Genomic DNA, 14,679 nt, shown 5'->3' with positions numbered 1-14,679 from the left:
AGTTTCTGGATGAGGTGAGAAGTATTACCTGGTCGCTCAGAGTCTTTGCACAATTAAAACACTCAGCAGGACACAGTTTCACAGAGGAAGCTGGAGAAGCTTTTTTAACTGTATTCATCACCCCTAATGAAGCAATTCCTTTGGCTTTCCATTGCTGCAGCAGCTGATGTGAGAAGGACCTATGGTAGTCACTTGACATGTACAGCTTTTACTGAAGATACAAGGTATAATATGGATCTTTCATACAGATAAAACAAGAGCATTGAACTCTCCCCCAGCTCTTTACTGACTATTCCCACTTTTCCTGTTAAGACGGGGAAAAAAAGAAATCCCAAAGCCTTTGAGAAGTTCACAGTGTATGTATGTTACTTAACACTGAATGTAGCTGTCTCTGCAGTAGTGCACAGAAACTGTTCAAAACTTTAGAACCAGGCAGAAAAAAAATGATAGGTGTAGATACAAAAAGCTCATATTTGAGAAGAATTTAGTTTTGGAATTGCCTGGATGCAGGTGCATGTGCATGGGTATATCTGTGGGCACATGTGTTTGTGGAAAGGCCACAGTGGTCATAGAACAATGCAAGAGCTCACCTGCCACACTTCATCTTGCCATTGCTCCCTGGAGCATGATGGCCTAAGTGGGAACTGTAGGACAAAAGCCTCCAGGTCACATTGTTGGCTCATTGCACAAAGTGCTCAGGAAACATTAAAATAATACAACATTTTCTAAGCAAGCATTGGATGTGGCTCCAACTTTATGTTGGGCTCCTGCAGCTGGCATGAAGAACTTTTCAGTGCACACTCTGACCTTGCCAGCAGGCCCCAGGAGATCCCTGTGCGGGATAACTGACAGTTTTAATACCTTCTATCCTTAATTACTTTCATCTGAGTAATTGCATCCCATGCCCTGGGACACTCACAGTTTGGTCAGGGATGCTGACTCTGACCTCACAGAGATTTTGGAGCTTGGTACGGCAACTGATTTTTATGCACCAAATCAAGTCATTCATAGGCTCAAAGCTGCTGAATTCTGGCAGACCTCATCACAACAGCAGGCTGAGAAGTGCACATGAAAGTCTTTTTCCCTGCAGCTACTGGTACTACTGGGTGGTCAAAGCCCTGCCACTTGTGGGACCCCTGGATGAACATATTTATCAACACTATGTAGAAATGAGTGAGTACCAGGAGCTGTGCACTGTTAGTAAGTAGCATTCATCCTGTCTTTGCAAAGGCTGGGAAACCTGCTAGACCTCCTATAGCCAGAACAAATGGCCGTCTCTCTCAGTTCTTATGACAAGTGTGGGGAAATGAAATTATAAACATGAAGAGAAATACACTGGTAAACATAGAGAAAAAGGGGGGAAAATGAACCCTTTCTGCAAGGTAAGAACTCAGGTGATAAATAGATCTGTGCATATTTCCCAGCCTCATTCCTCACTTGCCAAGTCTGATGCTATTTTCATTAGGCCATGTTACCATACATGTCATTTTATACAAAGGTGCAGTATATCACAACTGGAGGTTGAGGTGCTTGTAGTGAACACAAATGAGCTTGTAATGGTCCATCTGCTTTGATTTTATTTAGTGATCCCTCAAGGGCTGGGAGCTAGAGTGAGAATAACAATGCTTCAACCCATCTGCTATTGTAGTACCAGCTCCAGTTGAATTATCACATGTTCTGAGTGGCTGGCATATGCTGTGACATAAAGCTACAAGAAAGTGTTGCTCTCCAGCTGCTGCGTTGACAAATACTTTTCAGCCAGTCATTAAGTTCAGCTCAATAACCAGGGGGGAAACTGCAGCTAAAAGTTGATTATTGTTTTATTTTATTTTAAGCATTAGAAATCACTAGTACAGTATATTTTATTTCAAAATGTGTCACTAAGGGCACACATTGTATATGAGCTCTAACAATAAAAATTTCTCTGTGATGCCCATAAATTTTTGTGTTATAGGATTGGATGGGCATCTCTGTAACTGACAGTGTAAATCTTAGTAATGAAACTATGGCTAATCTTGTTTAAGAAGCAGAACATCTGAGACTGTGTATGTATAAACTTGCTGGCTTAGTACTGCTATGGGCCATGAGTGTGCCTGACCACAGAAGTAGCGACTCAGAAAGAAACTGTGATCTGAGGCCACATTCAGTGCCAGGTAACTAGGCTGGGTTTAAATGGAGGAGGAAAGCAAGTAGAGACCCATGAAGAGATATTCATTTGGTGAATGCAACAGGTTCGTAGGGCTTATCTGGTATCAAACCTCAATGGTGCTGCAGGGTATGATTGCTAAAAATGGCCACTAATTTTGCCTTTACTACACTCTTGGTAGCCTGCTGAAGAGCTCAGGGAACTCTGGAGACAACCTAATTTGTGCCCACATGGGACACTTGTTTCAGAGCAAGTCTTGGGAGAGTACTTGTGGATCTCTGCTGACAATGCTCAGATTCTCCCTTTCTTTTTGCTGTCTCCAGCCTGTTGTCTCAGGGCTGCTGTGGATATGGAACCTGCCACTGTGTCCGGGAACAAAATAAAAGGAGTTTCCTCCAGGTTCAAAGGTTGATACACAGTCAGATGTATGCAGGAAATGTGCATATTCTATTGTCCCACTGTGGATAATGTACCCAGCAAGACACACACCTTTTGGTCACTGTTCACCTTTCAGCAGGCTCATGTTCAATAAGCAGACAAAATCTGTTCTTGATACTCAGAAACACTCTCCATCTCTAACGTGAGAACCCACAGTGCTGCTGCTACCCTGGAAGGCAGGGTGGGCTACCTGGAGCATGGCTCTTGCGCATTTCTGTTAACCATTGCATTAGGGATTCAGTTCTTAAATATGACTTCTGCTTGTATTTTCTCTCAGACAAACAATAGACACTGCTCACACTGAAGCATTTCAGTTCTAGAGGTTTACATTTCCTATTGTATCCAAAGACCTGTGGGTGCCAGCTGTCGCTAGTGCTGCCATTGTATTATGATCCCCTGGCTAGTGCAGGAATTGTTGATTACGTTGCCTTTTGAATCGGTTGATTACCATGAATAATAGGCCAAAAAGGCTGTCAGCATTTTGACTTTAACTATAACTGTTACAATTAATTATGGGTTTAATTAGCATATATGCCTAGCAGTAGAGAATATAATACTTCATGGGTAACAGATGATCCTGCAGCTGTAACATAAAGTGTGATACAGGTTGGGATACAGATAGTTATTAATAAATGGCTTCTATTGTTTGAGGTCCTTATTTATACAAATTAGTATGCACGACATAATCAACCCAAACTGTATAATTTATAATAATTGATTTCATTTTGACTGACCACCAGTCGGCCTACTACATGCCCTCAGAAGAAAAATAGCCCTATTAGGATAAGTTTAATCCTAAACATAGCTAATGAATCCTATTACTTTAAGGTCATATTTGAAGCTTTTGTTAATTGTCAGAACCATTTTAAATTGATTAGAGTTAAATTAAATCAATGTAATGTTTAGAAAAAACAATATTTCTAATGGATGAGGCCAAGCTGACCTCAAATAAACATATTTATCAACCGATTTCAGTGAATGAGAAGGCTAGCAGCTGGGCTCATAATTCATGATTGTCTATAATATGGGAAATGTCACTATCTAGGCCATTAATTATGTCAGGTAATAAATCTGTTGCTCACAGTTGAGCATTTGCCAGGTGGAGTAACAATCTTCTCAGCAAGGTTATGATGTTTAGAGACTCTCTCCTCCCCTAAATCCACATTTTACATTAGGAGAACAGCTACATCAAGTTTAAGGGGAATTAATGTGGTGTTTTCATAACTGCCAATTACCTGACAACATGCCAGGCTGTGATAACTTGGTACAGAAACATTTCTCTACTAGATCGTTTCAAATAACAAGGGTGTTCTAAGCAGGAAAAGTTTGGCAAACTATATAATGACTTTTACCAGGCCAGAGAAGTCAGCATCATTAATAGGTCCTTACAGACCACTATTAAGTAAGTGATTGGTTTGGGGTAAATATTTTGAGTAGCCAAATATATATAACAATGAGAGAAAGAATTATTTTGCACCAGCTTGAGAGTGTGAGAAATTCAGAATGGGTTAATGTGAACTATGCTAGATGATATTTCACATGTAATGGTGAATACAGTTTCATACAACAGACCACAGGAAAAATGATACAGAGAAGTAGGATCACTTTAAGGTTAATCATGCATTCAGCAGCTTAGCAAAATGTCTGGCATTATTGCAGGCAAATGACACAAGACATGTGTCCTCTGTTCATTATTTTGTCAAAAAAAGAGCAAAGGTAAACTAAATTTTTATCAAGAAAGGGTGACAAAATATATAAAAATGGCACAGCAGTAACCAGAGATAGATACATTCTCATTTGTGCAGTATTATATGTGCAGCATGAGCTGTCTCATGTTGAACAGATCAGAGACTTTGTTAGTACAAGTAAAGTAAAACAATATTTCTGTTGAAAAAAAGAGTAGGATAAGTGATGAAAAGTTCACTGAAATAAAAAGAATCTGAAGCAGCTCAAAAAGATTCTTACCAATTTTGGGGCTGCTTTACATGTTCCTTAGAATTAGACTTTCCATCCTGCGTGTCTATACAAGGTGATGTGTTCTAGTCAGCATGCTGAAGCAGGTCTGTGTTTGCAATGGGGGAACCACCCTCCTGCTGGAGGCTATCCTGCTTTTGGAGCATCAGCTGGTTTTTGTATTTCAGGTTTAGCCCTAAGCTTTAACAATGAATTTGACTATTAGCCCTGAACAGTATTAATAAATAGTCATATCCTGACAATCATAATAAAAAGTTAATATCCTATGCAATCTTAGATTTTGGACACAAAAGGTACAATACACTAGCAGGTTCACACTGCATTTGCATGTATGTGATCAACATTTTGGAACCAAAGTGCTGGCTTCATAAATTAGATGTGTGTCTTCAGTGAACCACATCAAATGGCTATTAACAGCCACAAATATGTTGTGAATTGGCCTTTTTTTTTGCCTGAAGTACATCAACAGCTTCATAAAAAGTAGTTGTGAAAATAAGTACTCGAATACAAGTCATAAGCTTACATACATTATGAACAACAGATGCATTGAAAGGCCTTTAAGTCATAATATAAAAATAGCCTCCTGTGAGAAAAAATACAGATTCTTTCTAGGTGCCCAAACAAGGCAGAGCATGTTCAGCAAAAGTCCTGCCAGCAGACACTTATGTCAGGAAATGAGAAATAAGAAACATAAGTAGAGGTCATCTGGCAGGATTAGACCCTTCATATGAAACATCCAGAACTCCACCCCATGGACATGTTGCCTTGATGTATGCTGCTCCTTTTACAGAGGCTGCAGGCAAGTCCTGCATTCACTCCCCTGTAATGGGAAGTGTTTCTGTTCACACAGTTTGGCTTCCCTTATGCTTTGCCATGAGTCTGTTTTGAGGGCTGGCCTGGCTATGTTTATGCTGTTAAAAGCAGTTGCTCAGCCACCACTCCTGATATGGCTGAGCACAGCCTATCACAGTAAGTAAAATCCAGTTTTGCTCTCTGTTTGGGCTAGACTCTTACATCAAGCTATTTGCCTTACTGAGAATATGACTAGCCATGGTGAAATTAAAATTTGCCTTAACACACAGTCATTTCTTCTACAGTGGGCTGAAGCTGCCATTTGACTTCAAATCTCTAGCAGATACTTTGGAAACACTACTTGCAGTTAGCCTTTAAATATGAATTGGTTACATCTATATATAACTTACCAGCAGATTAGGAAGAATATGAGAAAATCAAACCGTTGGATGTGAAACACTACACTGAAGAGCTGCTTTAGAGTATTAAGAAAATTTGTGTGTTTGTCTGTGATGTGTGAGAAAGAATGAGACACTGTGTTTGTATGTGTGTATATAATTACTATTTCATTTCTTGGGTAAAAGTGCCCCCCTTCCTTTCCTTTATGGCAAGGAAAATTGCTCTTCTAACCTGTCTTCAAAATGTAATAACTTTACTTGCAACCAACCACTGCAGACCCTGACTGGACTCTGAATTATTACTGTGCGATGAAACATTTCTTTAACGAAACTGAGTCCTTTAATATCCCCCATCTCTGTTATTAGATGGACGAATGAATTTTACTTTGAACATAACATGTGGCATTGTCTGAAAATTGCCGGTATGAACTGAAGTTGGCAGGTATTTTCTTGCTCTTCTCGTCAGTGATTGCCATTTATTATATGTTGCACCTTTATCTGTCAAATACTGCAGAGCGCTATATTGATTTGTGTCTGCCGCAAAGCAAAGGTCACTTTGATCAACATACTACAAAACCAGAAAAAGTAGGGTTCTGACATTTCATTACCTGGGAAAAAAAGGACTAAAATAAATAAGAATATGTTTGAGAACAGAGCACTTCAATATCACAGTGTGTAGTAACTGTAATTAACAAAAGAACTGCTCTATTGAGGTTAAAGAGAAAAAAGAGAAGGCAGGTTTTCTTGCAGGGACTATTCTTTACATGACTGATTCTGTAACATTACAGCTGTGATCTTACTGAAGGGTTACATTCATTACAAATCAAATACATTGGCTTCTCAGATTCAGACTTTTAATGAGCAATAAAACTCAAGAACTCTGTAGGAACTGGAGAAGGTTTTATAAAACTTTTAATTTTGTCTAAGAAGTCCTAATGAGACTGGGGACTTTCTGTGCTATACTCAGATGAAGAGTTGGTCCCTACCTTAGGAATATAAGTCTAAAGATATAAAACAAAGCATGGGAGAAAGAACCAGACCCACTGATATATGCAGTTTGGCCAAGGTCCACAAGGAGTGAAGGGCAGAGCTAAAAAATAAGCCCAAATCTCTAATTATAGTTCCTAAGAGATTGGTCATCTTTCAGAAGTAACACATAATGTAAGGAAAGTGGTTTCTCAGGCAACCTAGTCTTGTTATTTTTCTTCATGCCCAGTGACTTTCAGACAGCCCCTACATGCTGCTTCACTGGGATCATTGACACTTTTTTACCTTGTGTAAATAAAATAATCCAAATATTTATATGAAAATATATAACTTGCAGAAGCTTCTGTTTTACATTTTGGAAATTTGCTTTTAAAATCAGTGTAGTTCCCTATCCCTTTCCCTGCAGTTTGTAGCTTGTTTCTGCCAGAAAAACTGGCAATTTTCATAAAGCATCTATTTTTTTGCTATCAAAGATGATTTTGTGGGTTTTTTTTTTTTTTTTGTTTGGTTTGGGTTTGTTTTTTCTAGAGCACACGGATGCCCTCACACAGGAGCTCAGTTTCTAGACTGGACTTTTCCTGGGGCAGCATCTGCTATTTCACATCTCTCGTCTTTCTACACAGAAAAATTAATGCATAGTCTTACAGGTATTAGAGCTCTACCTGACACAGGCAGCAGTGGCCAAACTGCTTTCCCATCATTACTTACTGCTGTGAAGTTTTCCTCTTTCTGGTTTTATATACAGTGGTTAGTTCTTCACCTGAAGTCACATTTGCATTGAAATACAGCAAGCAGTTATACTTAGGATCTTTTGCTATACCTATGATCACTAGGGTGAATATCACAGCTTGCATGGCATATGGCAGTGCTTATCATGTCAAAAACAAAGTTTGAATAATGCAATTCTTGGTTGTAATTATCTTTTATTATTACCAAGGGTCATTCCTGGGCTCTTCATCCTTTTATCTCATGTGGAATTTCAGGCTTCCTTATTAATTAAGCAGCCAGTGTGATTGAATTAGCCAATTAGCTCTGCCTGAAGGGATGAGCACGGATCCAAATAAACGGCCTGATTCTACAGACTTGTTGCTCTGAGGGAGAGTCCTGCAGGGAGCTGGCTGGTAAGAGTGGGCTTGTAGGACTGGGCAAACTATCCCAGTTAATTTGCAATTACTAGAGAATGTAAAAAAAATTATTTAGATACTTTCCTATTTGGAAAGCACTGGTTATCAAATGTGAACCCTGCATTAGGGCTGTTTGATTTTGTTAAAAAAAAAAAAAAAATCTGACACTCCATATAGTGTTCTAATAGTAACCTTTTTTTTTGTGAGTGATATTAAATACTTGTATTCTAATTTAAAATTTTTAAAGTTTAAATTGAAAATTGAAACAAAACCTTTTAACATTAAGAGAGGAGGCCTGACTGTTGCTCGATACTGGAACAGTTTTGCTGTAAAATCCTATATTACATAAAATGTCCCAAGCAAAAAAAATGTCCTAAATAAAAAATTAGATTCTGTTTTTCACAGTTTACTGCAAGCAGACAATGTATGTTCCCTAATCCTAAAGCACAGTTTACAGTCCCACATTGGCAACAGGCATCTTTTAGTATCTGTGCCTAAAAGGCACACTGGATAGGGATGCAAATGCAGCTCCTCTCTCTCATGCTCCACCACGCTCATTCTCTTTTTTCCTCTTTATCTTGACATGTTTACTGTTTCTTCTACACTGTGCTCCACTGAATAGCAGATCAAACTTCAAAGCAACTTTCAGTTTGAAACTTGTTTCCAAGCTCCTAAGCTATTCTTTTTCTGACAGCAGTGGATAAGAAATTGTCACTACCACTGGTGACATGTCATCAGGAGATACGGGAATAACAGATGGGCAGCAGTGAGATAGCAGGAAGTAACTTCTTTAAAACACTGTGTTGACATCACCAACTATGAGAGCAGAGGTAGAATGACCCCCAGAAGGGAATCCAATCCGCTTGGCTCTTTCTGATTCACAGGTGTTTTGTCTTTATTTTTTACATAGATCATACAGGATTTAAGATTGGAGTTTTAAAACAGCTATGTTAGAATAAATGGAAACTATTAATAAGGATTTAGAAATGGTGAATGGATTTAGCCACTAACTTCAGTGTTCCACATGATAGTACTAAAATATTAACTGGTATTCCTTATGTAACTGGCTTAGCTGAATGCCAAGAAGAGTCAAGGATCCTTGACTGCAATGTGAGATCAATGGGTTATGACATTTTCATGTCAGGCAGATGGATCTGACTTTCTAAATGAATAAGAATTGATTATGACTTTTCATAAGTATGGCTCATTATCAGCATATCTAGGCACGTCCTGACACCAACCATACACAACACCCATTACGGTATGTCAAAAGTCATCACTTTGGGTGGATAGCCATAATTTCTGACAAAATTAATTACTCTGATTTCTGCAAGATATTATAGGATATTGCCTAAAACAAAATAGTGCATGGCATCTATGAGAAAAGTTACCTAGAAGCAAAGAAAAGAAAGTGATTTTGTTAGTCCTAAGTGCATTTTGTTTGTAACTGGTGGTCCACAGAGACTATCAGAAACCTGTTCTTTCTGAGGATATTAGAGAAATGATATAAAGCACAACGTGGGCTTCCTTTGCTGCATTTTACAAAAGTATATACATTTGTCTCCCAAACCAGGAATGACACAGACTCATAGGAAAAGAGATTTCTTGGTGACAATGTCTTAGTTATAGTATATTCCATTCCAGTCCAAAGTTCTGCTCCACAGTCTAACTCCATCGTGCAAGACTGTTATACAGTGGGTAACATGGACACTGTCATGGAGAATACATTAAATGCAGTGCATAACAATACTCATGGAAATAAACTAATGCCCGAACAGTCTAGCCTATTCTGTACTGAGCAATACTTTCACAAGAAGTTGATATTGCAAAAGAAAATGCTAAATGTGATTTTAAAAAGGTGTATTGAATGTGGTCTGTTCACCAATGCATTATGTTTTATTGTCTCCTTCAGAATTCCTGGAAAAGCTCTGGGCCACTGAAGGAGAATCAGTCACAGCAGAAAATTTTGCCACAGGGTCTGACAGGGTGAAAACAGAAAATAACTAGGGAGAGACAGATTTATCTAGGGAGACAAAGCACCCAACTAGTCTTTGCTACTAGCTTCTGAATCACCAAATACCAGATATGCAACATTTCAGAAAGGCATTTCAAACAAGATGCCTAACACTTAACATTATATTAATTTAGCTTTGGGGACATCATAATGTGTTGACTTTCCATCTAGGACACTAAGACATTGGACAATTGCAAGTTCAATAATACTACTAATTCTGCCAAGTCTTGCCAAATATTCTGTCTTCCAACAGACAAATAATACAAAAAAGCTTCATTTTTGAAATTAAAAAATTCAAAATTTTACTTTTTTACAGAAAATGAAAGAAAATTCTATTGTTGAAAATACTTTTCTAAAGCAGGGAAGGATCTGCTGAAAGAAAATTTTTATTATTATTATGGAAAAAAGGTAGTGTCTGGCTGAAATAAGTTGGCAATTATTTAGGTGGGGCTTTACTTTAGAGTGTTTCTAGTAGCAACTGCATTTCAACTTGTGGGTCAGTTTTGGAAAAGTCAAAATAGCTAACATTTATTTAATAAATAGTAATGATTCTGCAAATTCCTCACTGTCAGGTCAAAGTGAATTGTTATTTAGGCATACCATTTGATTTTTGTGGATGGATTATATATGTCCGAAGAAGTGTCTTGAGATGTGACAGTTTCTAACACTTGCTATGCTTGTTGAACTATTATTTCAGATGAGTAAATAAGAGATGTCTGTTGGTTTTGTGAAGTTGTATTCACATACATAGTATTGACTAATACCTACATGATACACAAATTGCTACTGTTCTGAACTAGGCCTGAACACACATTAAGAAAAGGAGCTCTGCTCCATTTTAATCTGCCTATGTCAAATGATTACATGAATTACAGGACAATGAAGCTCTATCCTGGATCTACGTTGCTGGAACATCATCAGCCAGCAACATCTGGAGTTTTAGTTACTGTAAATCAGTATGAGTTAATGTTTCCAGGAGAGCAATTGCTTGGTGCATTATCAGATCTTAAGAAATTCTGTTACTGTTACACCACCATATCATGGCAGAGAAATCCTAGTAAGCAAATGCTGGACCAGGCCCTAAATGTCAATTTAGTCATAGCACTGTGGGCTGTCTTTTTAACTCAGTTTCTTTTCACGGGAGAAGTGAAGGGGGAATAAAAATTGCAAAATCTGCCCAATCTGATAGATCTGATGTGATTATGAGAGCATAATCTATTAACCAAAACATTCTAAGATGTTCAGCATTTACTGAATTTAAGCCAAAAGTTTTATTCATCCTTAATGGAGAAGTCTGTTACAATTTATTGGTGAAGCTACAGAATACTAATAGTGGGTTTATAGAAATTGTCTTGAATATCTACAGCCTTCACTGCTACGTGCTGTTCAGCTGTGGCAGTTTGAATGCTCTGTAGAAGAGAACACAGCTATCCATGTATTTTGAAAACAGAAAGAGACTGAACTGGTTTACAGTAACTCCAATACAGGGGTTTCTGGTGAGCTAAGGAAAATTTGTGTTCCTCCAATAGGATTTGCAGACTCCTCTCTCATCCCTTCCCAGCACATCTGTCTGCTTCTCTGACCACCAAAACTCGTGCTGGGGGGGACTTTCACCTGATACCTGCCTGGGTCACAAGGAGTTCTGTTCTTCCAGAGCTGTGTAGCTAGTATTTTGCCCAATTCATCCCTAATCCAATGACAAAAATCCTCCTAATAAATAGTTAAAATTCAGCTGTGCATTATTTCTCCCTGGCTGCTCCCCTTCCACCTATTGCTGTTAAATTCTGGTATTTATTTTTAATATTTTCCCCATAACCATTCCGGTTTCTTAACTTAATATGGCTCACTGAAAATGATGGCTTGGTTTTTGTATTGGGTTGACAGTTATACGTTTGGCATATATATATATATATAAACTATAGCTTAGTGAACAGAAAGCAAAATATAAGATATAAAATGTCATCTATTATGCACAAAAATGCACATAAATGCATTTTTAGCACGATATGAAGGTTTAACAATTGCAGAAGCAGTATTTCAACAATGTGGTTCTCAAATTGTGTTCCACAGACCACTGCTGGTCCTTTAAATTGTGTTATATTACTTGCTAGGGATTCCAAGGATTACGTCCACTACAAATCTGCCAGTGTGTGTGCACAGAGGTCAGAGATACTGAAAGACCAACAATGAGGTGCAGTTGTAGGCAATGGACACATTCATGTCAGTTCATAGACCCACAAACATCCAAATGCAGGACCAGTCTACATCTGTAACCAAGTGAAAGCAGCTCAGAGGTGATCAAGACTAAACAGTGCTTGGAATACAGTACTAAGCCTAAGTCTTTCTGGAACAGGTTCATTGTGCTTTCCAGTATGAAATACCTCATATATGCCAGTAACACTTAGTAAAGGCAGACTTAGAAAAACTCTAAGCCCTCAGCTTACTGAGTGAGGTAACTCATCTGTAGATGCCCAGTTTCCAAGTTTAGGCAGTATCTGACTCTCAGACGCCCAGGGAAATGTCAGCTCAGGGTGACCAAAGCAGTTACTTCGATCTGCAGCATACCTGGGACAATTACCTTATTGCCTTATTCATTTCTGTTAGGTGTTAACTCAGACACCCAGGAATGGTAATTTAGATGTCACAAGGAGTTATTGAACTCTTCATGTAAGAAAGATCTGTACAATTTGCCATGAGTGACATCTCATCTTAGTGTCACAAGGGGGTGATAGCTGGATGATAATGCCACTTGTTTCTTGCTGCATCAAAAAGAAGGAAAGCTTGGCAAAACAGGGAAGCCCCTAGCAAAGCATCACAGTAATTTGTTGTACTGATGATTACTTTTTATTTTTCAGACTGTAAAATTGTTTTGTGCTTGGTGCTGTACAACTGAGGAAATAAAGATGATCCTTCCCTCAAGATTTCAAATAAAATCAGTGCTAGCCACAGATAGATGGACTAACACAGATCAATATAGTAGTTTGTGAATAAAATTTTGCTCATTTTCATAGTATAAAAAGAGTGTCAGTTCTGATTATCTGAGTTTGGTTTGAAAGCTGGAAGAGTAGCACTGCCAGCTCAAGCTGGAGAGCAAGTCAAAGACAGGATAGATCTGCGTAGATATCAGAAGAATTGGAAACAATCAGAAGATTTTCCTATGCAGTAAAGTAGTTCCTGATCTCCCCATCCTCACTGCCATTTTTACTAGGATGAGGGTCTGAATGACTAGATTTTGGGAACAGAGGAAGAATATTAGTAGCTTAAATAAAAACACAAAACTCCAGTGAATATAAATTAAAATGACTTTAACCACTGCATTGATGATGTAATTTGATAGGACTGCTGCTTCTCAAAGGTGCAAAGTTAAGTGTCAGATTTAGAGAAGGAGGCCAATTTCAGTTTTAGGACATCATTAGCTCTTACTCTATGGAAATTCCTTCTAGCCACTTATTCAGACCAATAAAGAACTAAAAAAAGTAATCCATGGACTATTACTCAGGCCATCATTTGTGTGTTTCAAGGCTATAACTTATAGATGTGCTTTTCCCCACCCCCCATCCCATCCCACAGAAAACTTGTGATTTTATGTGCTTTTTTATGCATGTATTAAACAAATGGCACAGCTGAATAGCTTTTCTTAAAAACTGGACATTCACCAAAAAGAAGTTTGCCAGCACAGACAATTAGGCTTTCTTCTTTTAACAATAGATTGACTGACTGGCACATTTGAAATGCGAGCGTATTTTTTATTCCTCTGTTCACCCTTTGAGCTGATAAACATGAACAATGGGAAACAGCTGGGACAGGAAAACATTTTAGTTTGTATTTTCAAAGCAAGCAAGAAATAAACCCATCAGTGGGAGCCAGATCACATCTTCTGCCTTAGGGGTAGTCAGCAATTGGGGGGAAAAATACGATCCATATTTTTAATCAAACATTACATATTTATTAATGTGCAGCTGGCCTATTGTGTGCATGATTTTTTTTCTTTAACGCTGTGCTGCGTCCGTCAGCCTGACATTGTTCTGTAACTGACATTACTCTATAAGGATCTGGAAATGCACAGATTTAATAGGAATCATTGAGACAATTGCTTTCTGTATTATTAGGTCTGTGTGACGTAGGTACCATCTGAAATTCAATTTTAGAAGAAAAATAAGATATTGTTCTATCAAGGCAATTTTGTGCACCTGTGATACAGTAAGAACACACACCCCCACCCTCCTATTTTCCTCCTTACTCATCTAACTTTGAGGCCATTTAACGATACGTGCCACTCTTTTGTTAAAAATGTTTGGGCAAATGTATTTTGATGCTTATTGAGATTAAACTTTCAGTACATCTCCCTGGTAGCAAAGGTTGGGCTGTTCATTAGTTGGAGGTTTGGCCTTGTCAGGTTCCATTGACTGTTGGCTAAAAGGATCACTTTATCATCATTTGTCTGCAATGGAGACAGTCTTTATTCAGCCTTGATTCCTCTGGGGTCACAGCTGTCATAACTTCACTTGCTTTATAATGCAGACCCCAGTTTCACAATCCCCTTAGGTAATTGTCTAATAGATTCAGTTTACCTTAATATAGGTAATATGTTATTTATAAAGAAACACAAACGAAAGGAAGGGACGATATTGCTTAAAACATCCCCCTCCTAACATCCTGCTTGGGATCAATCATTCAGAAATTATGTTAAACTCAGTTCTCATTTTGAACCCAAAAGGGAAATACACTTTTCTTTTTTTTTTTTTTTTTTCTGAGTTTTACCCTCATCTTTTACCTGCAAATCTCTGGACAGAACCCTGAGGCCTG

Source organism: Melopsittacus undulatus, chromosome Z (genome assembly GCF_012275295.1).
Source record: "Melopsittacus undulatus isolate bMelUnd1 chromosome Z, bMelUnd1.mat.Z, whole genome shotgun sequence".
Taxonomy (NCBI): Eukaryota; Metazoa; Chordata; class Aves; order Psittaciformes; family Psittaculidae; genus Melopsittacus; species Melopsittacus undulatus.
The sequence above is the reverse complement of the archived record's forward strand: the minus strand, read 5'-3'. Positions refer to the sequence as shown.